An 18,071-nucleotide genomic window follows, 5' to 3' on the forward strand; every position below is an offset into this window, starting at 1 on the left:
TCCATTAACCTCGCTGTCAAACATTGTTTCCTAAACTTCCTGAGGCAAAGTGATGCCTGGATCAAAAACATCGGTGACATTATAAAAGGATTAATGGAGGTGGGGATCATTATTTGGCAGACCTGAATTTGACTAGGTGAAAAGAAAAGGGAGCGGAGGAGGTTAGTTGGATCACAGATTTAACAAAAAGGATGGGGGTGGGGGGTGGGGGCATCTTAATAGATCCGAGGTTAGGAAAGGTGTTTGGGTAGGCTGCTGGCAGCATTAAGATACAGCAGAGGGAAGCAGATAAGGACAGGAGGGCCGACTGCAGGATTGAGACGCAGCCGGAGAGAGCAGATAGGATGGTTAGGGATGGTTGCAGTGGTGAGATAACGGCGAGGCCCAGAGCTGATAGATGAGGGCAGCTCCAAGGTCAGCCTGGGAGCGTGCATAGCATTATCACCCAGCACTGAGTGTTTGCTTTCATTTCCATCCATACCTGTGAGTGTACAGGAATGAATGGCCGCTATGAATCTGGAAGCAAGGATTGTATGCAACGGTTTTTGTATCATTTGCAGGCATTTTCCCACAAAAGTCCTGTTGTGAAAAAGCCGCAAAAAGGCCTCAACTCAAGAGAAGAGGGAAGAGCAACTGCAAACCAACAACCGTGGCTAGAAGCGGCTCCAGAGACCAAAGCCTGACCATGAAATGAATCCAAAAAACAAGCAGTGTAATCCAAGTGTTCTGAGGCCAAGCATGTGCATTGTGGGTAGACCTCACATTTTTATCTACACTGTACAGTTTTTCTTCAGCAATTGTTCTGCAACATTTGTTGGACTCAAAGTGTAATCACTTGGTCTTCACAATAACTTGGAATTGTATTTTTAACCTCTTATTTAAGAACCAGTTTTAGGCCGGCTAGCCTTGAATATGGAGTTTACTTCTGAAGGGGCACATTATCAGCGTAGGTCCTAAAAACATCCTCATACTTGCAACTTCAGACATTTACCAATCAATATGAGATTTAACCGATTATGATAAAACAGTTCAGACTCTCTTAAAACTGCACAATGACAATTTCTCACCATTTCCTGAGAGGGCTTTTCAATCTTTACAGAGAATGCCATCCTCTGACCCTTCCATCAACTAAGGAAAATATATTGACTCCGAGAATCATGAGCATTGTCATGTCCTGTTCTATGTGTAAAGTGTCTTTCGCTAATGTTTGGTGTGATATGACACTATAAATAAAACTGAACTGAAAAACTCCTTGAATACCCTTTGTGACAAACATAAAAAATGCTATGTTCATAAAAAAGAGAAACAAAATGCCCACACATTTCTCAAGTGAAATGGTTCCATTCTTGGTATCTAGACTGCTGTTACAACTGCTGAAACAAATAGTCAACAGAAACTAAGGCGACACAAAATACATCAAACCTGTGATGACAATGTACTGTTTTTTCTCTCTCTCTTAACTGTGAACCTGTAACTGCCTTTTGGACTGTAATTCAGATTAGCAACCAATGTGAAAATACCCCCTTGGGATCCTAAAGCAATTAATTCATGCCCAACTTATTATTGGGTAAATTAGTTCGCTAATGAGCACCTTAAGTTAACACAGAAATAAGCACATGCTCTGTGTGCTCAGAGGGGAATAGTCACCGTCACTCAGAGCTGAGCTATGACAAACATGCTAACTATGCAGGGAAGGCATGCTGTTCAACAATGACTGAATCTACGCTAGGGGGGGAGGGAGTAGGGGAGGAAGAGGAGCATAATGAAGAGAAAAGAAGGGTAAGATGAAGATATGGAGGGGGAGGAATGACGAAGGAGAAAAATCTGAAGGAGAATGAAGAGGAGAGGGACAGGAACAAGAAGCAAAGCCAGAAGAATACAAAGAGGAGGAGTGAAGGGGGAAGGGGAAGAGAAAGGGGAAAAGATGGGGGGGCAGGGGGGATTAGGGTGAAAAGCAAAAGTAAAAGGAGGCGGAAGAAGAGATGGAAATCTGAACGGCAGCAGGTAGGCAGCAGTAGAGGAAGAGAAATCTGGGGAGGTACGGGAAGTCAAAGATAAGAAGTAAGAATGAGAGGATGCTAAGGAGGTGGAGGACGAGTAGATAAATGGCCCAGAGGGGGAACTTTGTTCCTGTAAATCACTTGATGTCTTGATTTTCAACCTGTTCCTACAGGCGTTCGTAAAAAGCCCATTTTCAACTGTAAAGTAGATGCTGTGCAGATAATAAAGAGGCCAATGAAAGTGGAGGGGAGTAGACCATGGAGGGGAAATGAGGCTGAAAAGCAGGAGCAACGAGTGTGTGTGTGTGTGCGTGCGTGCGTGCGTGCGTGCGTGCGTGCGTGCGTGCGTGAGTGTGAGGTCTGCTGGTGAGCAGTTTGTAATCCTGTCTAATGGTTGCTGGAAGTGTTAAAACTTCATTGTAATCTCCGTCTGACTGCTTGTTTTCCTTCAATCATGCCTTCTTAGGTCCCGTCCACACGTACCAAAACAAACTCTTTTTCTCCGTTTTTCCTTTATGTCGTTTCAAGAAAATCTGCATCCACATGAATCCACTGAAAATGACTCAGTGTGCTGTAGTACATATTCCAGGCCCTTATGTGGCACTGTTTCTGCTACAAATATACACCAAAAACACTGAAGAAGAGACAGAGAGCATGGGGAAGTAAACACGTTGCTTGACCGGATGTTTGCCGTTGCTATGGCAACAAGTGAAATCCACGGCTACTATCCACCCGACCACCCGATCAATAAACATCCATAAGGTGACTATTTGGCCCGTATAAATAAAACCAACAATAATCATAAACAGCTGCCGACCCTAAGGAGCTTAACGAGGTGTCACGCGTTGTGATGGATTAATTAGAAAAATAAATGTCTTGGTTGTTTGTTAGCATCGTAAAAAGGTAGCAAATCTGCAACTTTTTTTCACGGAATAGTGCCCCCCTCTCTCGGCTCCGTTTTTTTCATAAAGTGGCCCTAATACACCGTCATACAGAGAAGCAGAATATCTGCTGCAGCACGTTCACGAGCACGTAGACCGCTGTTGTTGTTGTTACGAGACGCCGAGGGGAAGAAGTCAGGCTAGAGGGTCGATGAGCGGGGCAATGACGTCAGCCTATGCGTTTTTGCCGGGTACATGAAAACGAACACGATACCGAAAATGCCGGATCCGTGTGGATGGCCGGCCGAAACGCACAAGACTTGTGCGTTTACACACAAAAAAACGTTTCCGTGTAGACGGGCCCTTAGACTACCTACACTTTAGAGGAATGGGCAAACGTGTGCCGAAGAGCCACTGAAGAAGAGCCTGCATGAAAGTGCTGCAGTTTTCTTTTTCTTTTTTTTCCATAGCAAGTTGCTTCTCACCCTCACCTGGTGTGGTGAGGTGTCTTACATCCTGTTGAGTGGACCTAATTCATGAAAGCGAAAACTGTCACTGACGGCTTGAATGTCAGTCAGGATGAACACATTTTTCCTGCGTCGTGTCCATCCTGCAGTGTCTGCCGGGGGCGACTCAACTTGTCTGACAAGTAACGTTAAATGATCTTAGCTGGCTAACATTATCGACCTTGTAATTTACTGCGACCGTGGCGGAAATCAACTCGGCCGCTCCATGACAAGTCGTGTGCCAATGCCGTGTGTGGTCTGCAACCGGACTGTGGTCAAATGAGCCACTGTTTGGTCTAAGCATATTTAAAATTACAATAGGTCTGCTGCTTCATCCCTCTCATTGCATGTATTAACAACTTCATCCTTTTTGTATTACAGCAAAGCCGGTCCCAATCAATATCCAGCGACTACTAAACTGTCCCTGGTGATATTTTGATCAGCATCAACAGAGCAATAACATAATTCTCAGCATTTTGTTTTTCTTATGTAAAAATATTAATAATATTCTGACTTTATTCAGGTAATATTATGACTTTTTCCTGAGAATATTACAACTTTATTCTCAACTATTTTCAGGACACATATGGGACATGTTTTGATGCATAGAAGGTATGCACCAACAGAAATAGGCACCACATGTATACTTAAAGAGTTTAATTCCCCAAACAAAAGACTCGAAAGAAGAGGCAAGAGTAAATCATCCCTATGTGTTGAATCAACAGAAATAACATTAAAGTTGATCTACAGGAGAATAAATATTTTAAAGCCATTCAGGATGCTGGAGAGCCTGACTATATATATGATATATGTGTATTTCTTTATACTGTCAGCACCTGAATTTGTGACTCTATATTGGAGTAATCTAATAAAACATTGGAAGTGCAAGAGCAACACCCCCAAAGAGACAGTCACACCAACTGTGTCCAGACAGCAGTATAACACCAGCCATCAAACGCCTGCACCCTCACACCTCAGCATGGACACCTCGGGCTCCTCTGGTCTGCACACAGACTCACACTCTGACTCACAGCAGCTCTTCAGACCACCACGCTGACTGACAGGAAAGTTCCAGGACAAACTCCCCACAGTGACTGAACTGCACTGGTGATTGCTTCCATTATTCAATTCAATTCAATTCAATTCCATTCAAAAAACTTTATTAGTCCCCGGGGGGCAATTATGGGCACACAGAGTAGCTGTACAAGAATGAAAGTACAAGAATAAAATGGTGACTCAAAAACTGTATAGATTAGTATGAAAGAAAAAACAGTAAGTGCAAGCAACAGCATTTTGATGAAGTGCATGTTAATAGTGAGGTATAAGTCCATCATGAGGTAGCAGAAGTACTTATAGCAGCGTGCTTTCAGCGAGTGTCTGACAGACAGGGGAGATAATAGTTTGCCCTTCTCCTCGGAGTCCTGCAGCCTGGACAGCGGAGGCGTTGTTCTGGGTACAGGGTTTGTGACGGGTCCTGTATGTTCTTACTCACTGCCCTTGGTATTTGCTGCTCACACATGGTGGAGAGTGCTCTGACAGGGAGTCCAATGATTGTGGTGCACGCTTTGACTGTCCTCTGTAGTCGGTTTCTGTTTTGCAGTCTGATGGAGTGGACACTCTCAATGAAGGAGTGGTAGAAGGTGGTGAGGATGTCCTTGTTGACCCCTTCTGTGTGGAGTTTGCATGTTCTCTCCTGTGTAAGCGTGGGTTCTCTCCGCGTTCTCCGGCTTCCTCCCACAGTCCAAAGACATGCAGGATGGGGATAGGTTGATTGGTGACTCTAAATTGCCCGTAGGTGTGAATGTGAGAGTGAATGGTTGTTTGTCTCTACATGTTGGCCCTGTGATAGACTGGCGACCTGTCCAGGGTGAACCCTGCCTTCGCCCAATGACAGCTGGGATTAACTCCTGTGACCCTGAATACAGGATAAGCGGTAGATGGAGTTCCAGGCAGGAGGTTGCCACCTGAATAGTCTTGTGAGTGGATGTTCACGGCAGCCCTATAAAGCTTAGTTAGCCAAGCTTGCATGAATTTTTCCTCCACTTTTTTTTCCTATTTCAGTTTGCCAGTTTTTATGACATGCTAGACCTCTCTGTTGACCTCCTTCTATTCTGTTTAACAGCCAGAGAAGAAGATCCTTTTATGCTTGTTAATGATTTCTTTGAGTTCTTTAGCTATCCATGGTCCGTTGTTGGGAAGATTGTGACTGTGGGGCTATGAGGTTATTCCATTCAGTTGATTCAAAGCATCCCTGTAGCATTGCAATGCTGTCACTAGTCCACTGATGTTTTTACACAATCTTCTCTGTCCCCCAAATGACCGGGATGTAGGCTGGTGCTAGCAGAATGTTGTCGTCAAGAGGGGGAACAGGGCAACAGATTTATATGCATCTGCAACAGCATTTATCCAGGGTCTTCCCCAGGCGGGTGATGTGACATATTGCTGAAATCCCTTCAGTGATTTGTCAGCTGAATAGCTGGGGATATTAGTTCAAGCAGTTTAATGTTTTTTGATGTGCTCTATTGGTGTGGATGCATTAGCTCTCGGGGTGGATGTAAACCAGAATGAGGAAAAGCTGTAGGAACCCTCTGGAGGAGGTAGAAAGGGTGATGGGAGACAGGACAGAAGCTCAATGTCTGTGGTGCACAGTTCCACCTTGACGACCACTGTCGCACCAGCGTGTTTGCAAAGAGACACACGCCTCCACCATGTTGTTTGCCAGTGTACTCGTTATCTCGGTCGAGTCTTGGGGGGAGCCATCTATGTGCAGTGAGTCATCGTCATCGTTCTTATTTAACCACATTTCAGTGAATGGAGGCAGTCCTGAATTCAAACGTGGTTAAAATTGGTTCAATGTACGGCAATCTTGCTACACAAGGAGCATACGTTAGCCAGGATGACTGAGGGAAGTGCATTTTTTACCCTTCCTGGTTAACCTTCTGTTTATTGTGTGTGCTGGATCTTTGTTTGTGAGAGTGATCGCGTAGTATTTCCTCAGGAAAGGAGTCCGTCGTGATGACTCTGGGAGACTGGAGTGAAGTGACACGCTGGCCGTCGGGGAGATTATATATAAATAACACAAAACAGCTACTCGCCAACCGGTCGTCCGCAGGAGCAGCGGCCCGGGAGAGACCTAACAAAAAACAGCATTCAATGTTTGCATTATGTTTATCATGAACCGATTGTTTATTAAATCAAGTCTGCAGCGTGGTTTTCAAAATATTGGTTCTGTCCAATCTAAAATCCATTACAAAACAGTGAAAAGCATCAAATCCCACTATTTGATAAGATGGAACCAGAACATATTAGGTATTTTTGCTTGATACAATATCCACATTAAAATGATTTCTGTTAAAATAATTTTTCCGTAAACGAATAAATTCACCCAAGGAGGAGATGGGAGACATAAGTAAAGTCGACGTCTGACTTTAATCTTGTACAAGAGGAGCAGTTACAATGCAACAACGTGTGAGGATGCTACAGAGGAAGTGCTCAAATCATTGTTGTGACTTGAGTCTTTTAAAAAGGCACAGGAGATAACGCGTCATTGAAAACATATAATACAAGACATCATGTGCACAGGGCCCCTGATAACGGTTAGCTGTTCTGCAGGATAGCTTTAGGCCGTGTTTAGGTCATCAGTGGAAATACTAAAGGCATTAAAACACTAAAATCGTGTAGTTATACAAAATTCAGAATTCAAAACAGTTTCTTGTCTGATTGAGAAGCTCAACACTTGTGAACTGGGATTGCAGTGTATCCTGTACAAAATAGTGCTAAATGACTGATTCACTTTCTTGGAAAATTATTTCTTTGCATTTCTTGCTCCCTCTTTGGACAAATGCATGCTGGGGGGGTTATAGAAAAAGTGGTAACATTTGGCGTGCTATGGACTGAATAGTCCACTTTAACAACTGAACCATTAAAAACAACATCATGACACAAATTGTGTATTTTGCCTTTGACAGCTGATGGATAACACAGTGATCCCCCTCTGGAGTTGACCTTTACTTTACTCCTGTGAGTTCTCCTCTCTGCCAGATGTGGCATCATTTTCACCGCAACATCCCATGTTGATGCTGCGGGGCAACCATGTCAAAGTTGCAACATCGACCTCCAAATCTCCAAGATCACCACCGTCTCGCCGCCTGGCTCAGGGCACAACCCAGACTCATACCCCAGTTTATTGCTGACATTTACAGGAGGGGGCAGAAAGTCAGGTGGTCACTTGTATTGTCTGTGCGGCGTGGGGAAGAAAAGAAATGAAAAGCTGGGAGGGAATCCTGCAGCAACTCTGCTATTACATTATATTATCTTGTCAGAGAAAGTGGATGAGCAAGCGATGCATTGGCTTGAACAGCGGCATCGGAGCGTTGGGGAAGCACACGCAAAAACGGAAAGATGCAGGGAGAGATCAAAGGAGGTAAAGATGGAATTGGAGTGCCGTTAATACTGCTGACAACTCAGTTTGAGGCTGTTTGCCTAGTTTGTCATTGCCAGCTTGGAGGCTGTGTGTGTGTGTGTGTGTGTGTGTGTGTGTGTTACCCTCAAACAGGAGGATATCTTCATCATGTGCAAACTTTACAACTCACTTGTTAAAAGAATGTTTCCGTAAACGAATAAATTCACCCAAGGAGGAGATCGGAGACATAAGTAAAGTCGACGTCTGACTTTAATCTTGTACAAGAGGAGCAGTTACAGTGCAACAACGTGTGAGGATGCTACAGAGGAAGTGCTAGTGCACAGTGCAAACCACTGTTGTGACTTGAGTCTTTTAAAGGCACAGGAGATAACGCGTCATTGACAGTTAACCTTCATGCAGAACTAGACATCATGACTACCAGGCCTCTGATAACATTTAGTTCAGCAATGGGGAGACTAAAGTAATAAACAGTTCAACACATAAAGCTGTAACCTGAACTAAGAAAACTTTAAGACATGAGGTTATACAAAATTCTTATAACATCACTGGATCAGGATAAATTCCCAGACTAAACCAGCAGGAACTATAGAGTAGGGCTGAACGATATATCGTTATCGTATCTATATCTAGATATGAACATTCAAGATATTAATATCGAAAAAGCAACGATATAAACGATATAGATTTCCCCCGCGCTCGCCCTGCATGTAAAGCTCTGGCAGTCACGATAAACTTCATTTTTACGTTTGCCCTTGAACGCACCGCTATGGCCAGCCAACCACAACTTATTTCATGCTTGCTGTGGATCGACAGCTGAAGCCAACCAATGACGAACATACGAGGGCGGGACTCCCGCCGCGGGAGTGAGGGAGAGAGACGGAGACGAGACGCAGACGCGACATACGCAGCGCGGAAATCAAAAAGAAAGAAAGAAAAGTGAGACGAGTGCGGAAGATAATGCGGCCGGTGGCGGTGCCGAATCTGATTTGGTGCCAAAACATAAATCATCCTCCATTATTTGGAGGTATTTTGGATTTAATAACGATGATGTCAACCAGAGCGAGGTGTTGTGCAGGTCGTGTTTGGCGAAAATTGCACCGAGTGTATTGCAAGAGTTCAGTAGCGTTACACCGTATGAGTCGGCGTCCACCAGACATATTACAGACGCTATAACATACCACATTGCAAAAGACATAGTACCCGTGTACACAGTCTAAAATGTTAGATTTTTTATTTATTGATTGGTGACTTAATGTTAATGTTGATGACTGGCAGTGAGGTATCATCAATAAAACTGTTTCCACATTCTTTTGTATTATGATGTTTTTATTTTTCTGAAAAAAAATTGGTTTTCACCGAACCCGTAGTCGTATCGTATCGATATCGAGATATCTGGCATGAATATCGAGATATGAAATTTTGTCCATATCGTTCAGCCCTACTATAGTATATCTATACAGATACAAGATGGGCTCTCAAACGCTGTGGTAAAAAAAGTTTATTTGCAGTCATTTGAAGGTTGAAACAACAAAGTTGAAATAAAAATTTAAAAAGAATATGTCTCACTCACAATTTATTAAGCAATTTTACGACCACAGCCACATTATCAGCAGCACAAATCTATGACCAGGAGCAAATAGGAGGACACGGTTCTTGGATATCTATCTCCAGGTTATTTAATGCTCATGATTAAAATGTTAATACAAATTCTGCGGGATGAGATATGTTTCGGTGGCACGGAGGACGTTAATTATGCAAACCGAAGGATCCATTAGTTACAGCCTAGACTGACAAACGCTCCCCCCTTTTGGGAGTAAAGAACCCGTGAATCAGCCAAAGTTTCACTCGGCCTCTGATAAAGGGCAGGACAGTGTGAAGGGCTTAACAGATTGTTCAGGGGAAAAGGACAGCACAGCCAGCACCGTTGACCACTGCAGAAAGGGGGATCAAATAAAAAAAGACGATGGAAGGGGACCAAAAAGACAGATAGAGGGCAAGACGAAGAGAATTTGCAAAGAGAAGAAAAAAAAACCCATAAAGCTGTGGTAGAGTGAGAAGGACTGGTCAAGGGCTAAATTTATGGATGCTTAATTTATAGTTCTGAGCTTCATCAGGGAAACCAGGTATGAGGTGCGTGTCTGTGTATATATACACAGTATGTGTGTATAAGTAACAAATATAGAATGGGTTTAGAGAATAAACACAAATCCTTTAGAGTGAGGGTAGGCTGATATTCAAACTGAATTGCCACTTTGTTTCTCTGACAATTCGGTGTAAATTTTAATCAACCCTGAGGCTGTTAGCCAGCATACGTTCATGTCCATAACAACATGGGTGTTGGAGATGCGGGAACTGCGCCTGAAGGTGAATTTCCAGGTCGATCTACATTAGGGATGCACCGTTCCGACTTTATTAGCCCCGATACTGGCAGCGATACTGTGTGGAATGAGATCACAGATGCAAGGCATCTGGATCCTTAAAAAAGGTAGGATGAGGAGCGCGGACATCCAGAGAGAGCTCAGAGTACAACCACCAATCCTTCATGTTGAAAGGAGTCAGTTTAAGGTAGCTTAGGATCCGAGTCTCCTAGATCTCCCTCTGGAGGTTTTCCAGCCAGGTACAACAGGGCCAAGACCCCAGGGCAGAACACAGCGGAGGGATTATTTACATCCAATTGAGTCTGAGAAGACCTTGGGTTCCCCCAGAGAAGCTGAAAGACATCGCTGGGTAACTGTGTTTATTCTACTGCTACAACAACTCAAATAAACAATAAAATGGATGGATGCAATATGTTCATGAGAAAAGACAATATCCTGATTAAAATACAACCACGGCCACAAAAAGGACATTATCAAATAACATTGTCAATAGTTAAAGGTAACAAAAGGTATGTGTGTGCAGTTACTACAGGTAAATATTAATGTCATGGCTCCTTTTCAGTTCATCCGGTTTTCAAATACACTCTGTCTTTCAGATCTGTTGGCGTGGAAGGTTGTCTCCAGCGGTATCCAGCTGAATAAATTATTATCCTCTTCACAATGAAGTTACTTAATGTGGTTTTTTTAATAAGCCATGTGCCTTTACTTATGAGTGATTTCCAAAATGCATCAAGCAGGGCGCAGCAGATTCACAGGAAACTAAATAATGCGCTCAAGTTTTTAGTTTAAGGTTCTCCCTTTGACTCTCTCAGGTTGTGAATAGTCGGCAGCTCATCAGCCCATTCACTCTCTAGTTAAGCATTAGTCACGTTTTAAATACCCTCAGCCTATGTGGCTTTTACAGCCTGCCTTTAAAGCAATTTACTGACAGCCACTCTGTACAAAGCAGCAATTGTGTAGATAAATGTGACACTGAGCAGGTGCTGAAAAACAAATGAACATCAGCTACACATATATCCATCAGGCTCGATTGATCCACCAATCCAATGACCGCCAGTGCAGAAAATCTTAAGTTGAGGAGGAGCAGGAGTAAAGAAAGGGAGGAAGGGGTAATGAACCATGCGTGGGTCATTAGAAAGCTCACTTTTTGACCTTTCAACTCTGGCCTTGAAGGAAAAAGGCTCTGAACTATATCTCTGAGCTCTGGGCAGAAAAGAGAAAGGGCTTGAAGAATGCAAAGCGATGCTTTAAAATGTTCTTCAAATACATTAACAACATTAACCCACTACAAAACAGCAGGGAGGAGGACAAACATAATATATTCTTCAAATCTCAGAGCGTCTTGCCTCAGACATACCCCTCCATAACCATTTCCTGAATGCTTCAAGGTGGTTTCATTTGCGAAGCATTTCCATATTACGCACAGGTGCTCCACAAGCAGGACCCTTCCTCTGCCGGAGACAGCAGGATTTTCAATAGGCCCCCGGTCATTATCTGTCTGAAAAATGTGGTAATAATAACCTTTATAGGCTAGCAGATGCTCCTGCTCTCTAGTTTCCACTGTGAGGTGCATTGCAAGACTGTTTTAAAAGAGGCGTTTTAAAACTGAATGAGCAGCGATGCCTCACAAGTGAAAGCAGAGGACAGTAAATACAGCACACCTGCCATCAAAGGAAAGGAGGGGAGAACAGGCAGAGAAACCCTGTCTAATTTCTAACGTTTCCAACATCTAACCAATTTTCTGAGCGAAAAACTGCCTTTCGGTACAAATATCTTATATGCTGATATCAAAAAACATCTGTTGTTGTTCTCCTTCAGTGGCATTCGGTGGCTGTGAATTAGGGCAGCTATCAAAACTTTTTGTAATCGAGTAATCTACCGATTATTTTATCGATTAATCGGATAAAAAAAATTTACATTGTATATAGTTCCCATATACACTGTTAATTCCTTAACACATTCAGTCACTATAAACGGGAATAAATATTAGAAAAAAAGAAAGGGGGAATAAAAGCTCAAACTAAATGAGAATTTTTTTCTTTATTTAAATCTCAACACAAACAAGAAATCAAAATAACCTAAATAGTTTAAAAATAAACTTAACATGCTCGTCTTTGGTGATAATATGAGCACTGTTAAATGTTAATATTATTTCTGACTCCTCACTGCTTCGGTTTACGGCTGCCTGACGCTGTGGGGAGGGGGGCTGCTCGGCGAATCGGAGACCGAATCAAACGACCAGTTCTTAAAACTACGCCCGACCGGACCGCCTGGTTCCTAAAACTACGCCCAACCAGACTGCCTGGTTCACGACACCGGCTCGGACGGAGTTGCGTGAGACAGGACCGGTATCTTACAGCGCGAGGGGAGACAGGCGTTACGGGCACAGCAACTTTCTGTAAAAAAAAAAAACTGATTTTGACGCTCAAGTCAAGAAGAGGAGCCAGAGATAGGCTCAGACCGCGGTGATTCATCTCTTGCTGGTGTGAAGAAAAAACATTACGCTCCACACATAAACAGACCCGCTGAATGTTAGGAGCATCGGTGCGACCAAGGAACATATTTAGCTGCACTTCACTGATTTTTGGTTGCATGTGCGCTCAATATGGTTGCACTCTGGAGCCCTGGCTCCCTCAAAAACGGTCTGTGAGGAACAATGACCCCTGCGCTGAGCAGGCCGCATAATGCGCCAGAGGAATTTAACGAAGCTTCAAGGCAGAGTTTTTGCCTAAAGCATTTTTTGTAATGCTAATGCTGAGTAATCATTTCAGCCCTACTGCGAATACTCAACAAAATGATGCTGTTACCAATTTCTAATCTAAATGTGAGCAATATGAGGCACCTAATGACAAATGACACAGAACCACTGCTGGACGGGTCAGCTGACAGGATTTAATTTGGGGAATTAAGAACTTCTCTAGTTTTGACTGAAGGGCACCTTCATTCAAAGTAACACCCAGTTAAAATGGCAGAGAGCTACATTAGTCAAGAACAAGAACAAAATATGATATTATGAGTGCAATTGAAAAAGCTCCCCCAAAGTTTCGGGAGCTTGGCACTCCTGTACCAGCAGACACTTCATCTGTGGTTAATAATGTGATTCCGTAAAAAGGACTAGTGTGAGGCAGGTGACAGATACAGAAAGGAGCAGAAGTAGAGCGTACTTCCTCTGACCTGGCATGACGGTGTGATTTAGCCTCGTCTGCTCCTCAGATGTGTTTAGCAGACAGGCCTGTTGCTGTGGTGAGTGGGGCTCGTACACAGGCATGTATGGAGAACGTCAGCCAAGTTGCCAAGCTCTTAATGAACTCCGGTTGGCTGCGTTTCCATTTGGGTTTTGGTTTTGTTTCACAGTGAGTCTTTGTTCTTCAACGACCATTTATTTCTGCGGTGACTTTTCAGTGAGTAAATTATTTACCATGAAACACACGAAAAATAAAATTAACCCCCATTATCTAAAAATATATAACCTGCATGATGACAGAACGGTGCTGATGAAATGCATTTATCATCAAGTAAAGGAATACAAAGGGCTGCATTGAACAGCAGCCGACAATAGGAGGGTTGAGAGGTATTCCATAATGCAAGGCATCTCTGTGGAGAAGCCTTTATTAACTTGGACAGCATCTATATATCTTGTTAATCCCAATCAAACTATGATCAACTATAATCATCATATTTTTTTTAATCTTTTTGTTATCATTCTCTCCTATGACTCACTGGTTCTATATTAAAACAACCTCATGAGGACCTATAAATAAATAAAGTACAAAATTACAAATGGGGGAAGAGTGGAAATATGCTGAGGCAGTTCTTATTACAAGTGTAAATAGACTTTATGTGTGCATTTTCCTGTGCAAGGCAGATGGAGTACAATATGCAAAGTCTAAGTCAAAGGCTATAACAACCATATAATTACTTCACTGAGTCATCAAGCTCCGCTTTCACAGGTAGTAGTACCGTCTCTCTACAATTATTCCCACTTGTTCATGTTAATGTGATACTGCACAATTTGACAAGATGGATGAAATTCCAGAATGTTTTCAGTGTAAAAATGTAATTCTTGTCATGATGATGTATACGCACACATTGCTGAAACGATTACTCTGTACATCGATCCATTAACAAAAGAATTTGGTGCTGACGATTATGAATTTTAATTAGTGATTAATCACTCCGGTGGTTTATCTAATTAAAACACCTTTTAGAAAAAGTGACGATACTGTTTGCCTTTTTTTTTTTTACATCCCTATAAATCAATTACCTTTGGAGAGTTGGCTCCAACAGTCAGATCACTTTTCATATAGCTCAAGCAAATTAAGAGACATATTATAGACGTACGAATTTGGATTTATAGGAATGACTGCCGTGATTAAGTACGAATTCATTCAATCACCAAAACGACATGTTCAGTTAGTTATTTTATGTATTATATAATTTCCAGATAATTTTCTATTTCAAGATGTATGTCAATGTCGTGATAAGACCTTTTCTGCACTCCAGATCTAACAGCACTGTAAATCTCCACAAAAGCGTTACGACGGAACATTAAAGTGAACACTGAAACCCAGATTGATGAACTTCCACACCAGTTAGTTTGTGTTAAACAGTTGCTCGTTAGCTGCAGGGTGAACACACAAAAGGTCCTGGTTCACACTATTCAGCCTGGCTGCTGGAGGGATGAACACAGCACCCCCCCACCCCCACCACCGCTGGGCTCTTTCAGCCTCCTCAGACACATCCATAATCTCCTCATCCCATGCTGCTCAATCTTCCTTCAGTCAGTTAACCCAGCAAAGACGGATTCATGAGAAATTAATCCTTTTAATTCACTGTAAAGGTCTCCTCTCTTTAACCAGATAAGCTGCTACCAGACTTAGTCAGATAATGATAAGACATTTAATTTATGAGGACCTTTATATTACACAGCAGGTTCATCTCAGTGTGGACTTCAGCTGACAGCGAGATAAGACAACTTTGTAGCGTAAGTTCTCTCTATCTGAAAGCATTCATTCCACACCAGATGGTTTCTATTCTTTCGTTGGCAAAACATGGAGAACAACAGAACTGGAACTGAATGATTAGTCCATCAATTGTTTAGTTTGTAGACAGAAAGCCAATCAACATTGTTTGTAATTCAATTCAACTTCAAAGTCATTTATCAAGCACAAATTCCACGAAACACCACCTTTCAGCTTCAACAATCCATTTGAAAATGTGATTTGCATCTTCTACTTTGCTCTGACATTTTATAGACTAAACTATTAATTGCTTCATCAAATGATCGCCAAAAAAAGAGCACACAAAACAAACAAACAAGACTATCAATAATGAAAATATTACTCTGAGTTGCAGCTCTAAGCAGAAAATGACTTGATGAATGCAACTTTTTAAGCACTTTTTTTCTGCTGGCAGGAGTAGTAGATTAAGTAGAATAAAGTGCAAAACACAAAGTAAGTGTGTGTGTGTGTGTGTGTGTGTGTGTGTGTGTGTGTGTGTCTGTGTATTTACATACGAGTTGGACACCAGCTGTCAGTGGCTTTTCCATATCATCACTTTGTTATCAGCTACTGGCCGACTCGTACACACAATGACACCATGCATCAACTGTTAGCATGGCAACCAGCAACTTACTGTGCAGAAAAAGAAGCCTGATAGAAATCTTGACCAGACAATGTGGGAACCTCAACCTACCAAACCTTCATTTCAGAAACTCCACAGGACATCAAACGTTACATGAAAGTGCAAAGTAGAGACTAGACGAGTACTACTATTCACCATCACAGGGTCAGAAAAAGACTGAATAAAAAATGGTCATGTTTGCCTGTATATAATATGATTTACTATTTTGGTGTACCTGCATATTCCTGTTCATTAAACTGTGTTCTTTGCTTTGTCAGCTAACACAGCACTTTCTGGAGCTGCTTCATGGTAAAAAAAAAACATATGAGCAAACACAATAATGCCTCTGAGTAAAACCTCAGAGGCAACTCAAATGGGACGACACATCATGGGAATTCTAGAAAAATGTAATGATGAAATCCCTGTGAGACGGCACGATAGTGGAGCGATGTCACAGTGAATATGTGCACTTCTCATATGCAATCTTGTGTGAAATCAACGATGATAGAGAAAATGATCAAGCCGAGTCGAAAAAGCTACAACTCAACGGTCAGACATTTGTGGATGGTGTAAGCATTTATTAAATCGATATAAAAGCAGTCTGATGTAAAACAGCTACTATTATTCTTGTCAAAGAAGTCAATCACTGTTTGTTTGCCATAACAAGTCTGTGCAAGTGGTTACGATTTTTTTTTTTCCTTAGATCAATATTCAGTTAAGGTTGCTTCGGCTTACTTACTACCCAAGTAAAAGAAATGCTTTCAGTGCTCCTCCAGTAGTCCCATACTTTCCATTGTGACCTCTCTTCCAAGCTAGATACCTGTGGTTTCCCTCCATTGTGTTGTCAAGCCAGTGTCGAACCGTTTTCACACCGGAGGAGCCAAACCAAAGCCTGTTTTCCTGCCAACAACAACAGCTGCCATGGCAGCACACCGGGAGGTCCACTTTATAGGAGCGGGTCACTACTCTGAAAAGGCCAATAAGAACATTTTGCACCTTATGCTCAACTGTGAACACACATATCTGAGAGTGGGTGTCCTGCGGGAATTAACATCCGCATGTAACACTAGATAGAGACTGCACTCCAACTGGCACTGGCGTTGTCACTAACCTGTGGTGAATTTAATCGGAAATAGCAGTTATTTGAAATAAAATGTCATGAAAATTGAACTGACGGTGCATCAATGACATGTAACCCTTATTTTACTCTGCTATTTTGCTGGAAGTTTTTCTCCCATATCCTTTAAAATGATTAGATAATAAAATACTGCCAAGATTTTTGTACTTGTGAAGACCCTAGAGTAGAAGCGAGGCTGCAGGTCTTTTGTGGTAATCACATACAGGAGCTTTTTGGATCCTTCCAGTGCTAATTTAATATTGTGAAGAGTCCATTGCCTTTTTGAGACCATCTTCAACCCATGCAACAAGCCCTTCACATGATTAAATGAGATGTGTGCTTGTGTGGCCGGTGCAGTTGTGTGCCTGTGTGCGTGGTTTTTGAAGGCATCATCGATTAACCGCAGCACACCTACCAGTTCATCACCATGTCCCTCAAATACCTCTGCACAAGCTATATTAGGTTGCTGAGCCAACTGCTGCCAAGCTGGCAGAAACACTGATTCAGATTAAGTCTAGTTTCTGGAGCTGAAAAAGTTGTAAATCTTCGGTTTACACAGCAGAAAGAGGGAGGGAGAGACAGAGAGAGAGAGAGGGGAGGGGAGATCACACTCCAGTGCATTGCTTCAAAGGAGGCTTCAAAACAGTGATGGAGCACATGGGAGACCAAACCTCCCGCCAGGCGGGCCAAGCCCAGGACAGTACAAAATCTGCACATTAAAATTCCAACGTGCTTTTATAACTAGCATTCATTCACCTCTATGTCTGAATGATAAAACTGTAGTTTGTGTGTACGATCATCGGTTTCACACCACGTTCACACTCTCATTTGGTGATTTGTTGAACCATTCTTTGGGGCTTCGGTGGGAAAAGGTCACAGAGTAGTCCAGTCATTATTCAAAGCTTCTATTTGTGCATTTAGTAGAATAATGTATTCCACAATTCAGCTCTCTCTATCGGGTGAGTGGGCAAAAATCCCCCCCAAAGCAACAAATACATGTTTAATTTGTTCGCTTCAATTCGGCATCAAATATAAAAACCAGAACACAAACACTTCACTATTTAATCATATAACTTAATACAGGAGGGTGGAGGGCAGTAAACCAAGTTGACGCTTTCCTGATAAAAGTAACTGATACGTCAAT

The 18,071-nt window shown here is 42.3% G+C and overlaps 1 protein-coding gene across 2 annotated transcripts in view; it reads right to left on the minus strand.

Annotated features, from left to right (window-relative positions):
• LOC311014599 (carboxyl-terminal PDZ ligand of neuronal nitric oxide synthase protein-like) overlaps positions 1–18,071 on the minus strand; it is a 172,848-nt gene that overhangs the window by 153,642 nt on the left and 1,135 nt on the right. The gene's annotated exons all lie outside the window — the stretch shown is intronic.

This window comes from Eutrigla gurnardus (assembly GCF_963514095.1).
Source record: "Eutrigla gurnardus genome assembly, chromosome: 6".
Classification (NCBI taxonomy): domain Eukaryota; kingdom Metazoa; phylum Chordata; class Actinopteri; order Perciformes; family Triglidae; genus Eutrigla; species Eutrigla gurnardus.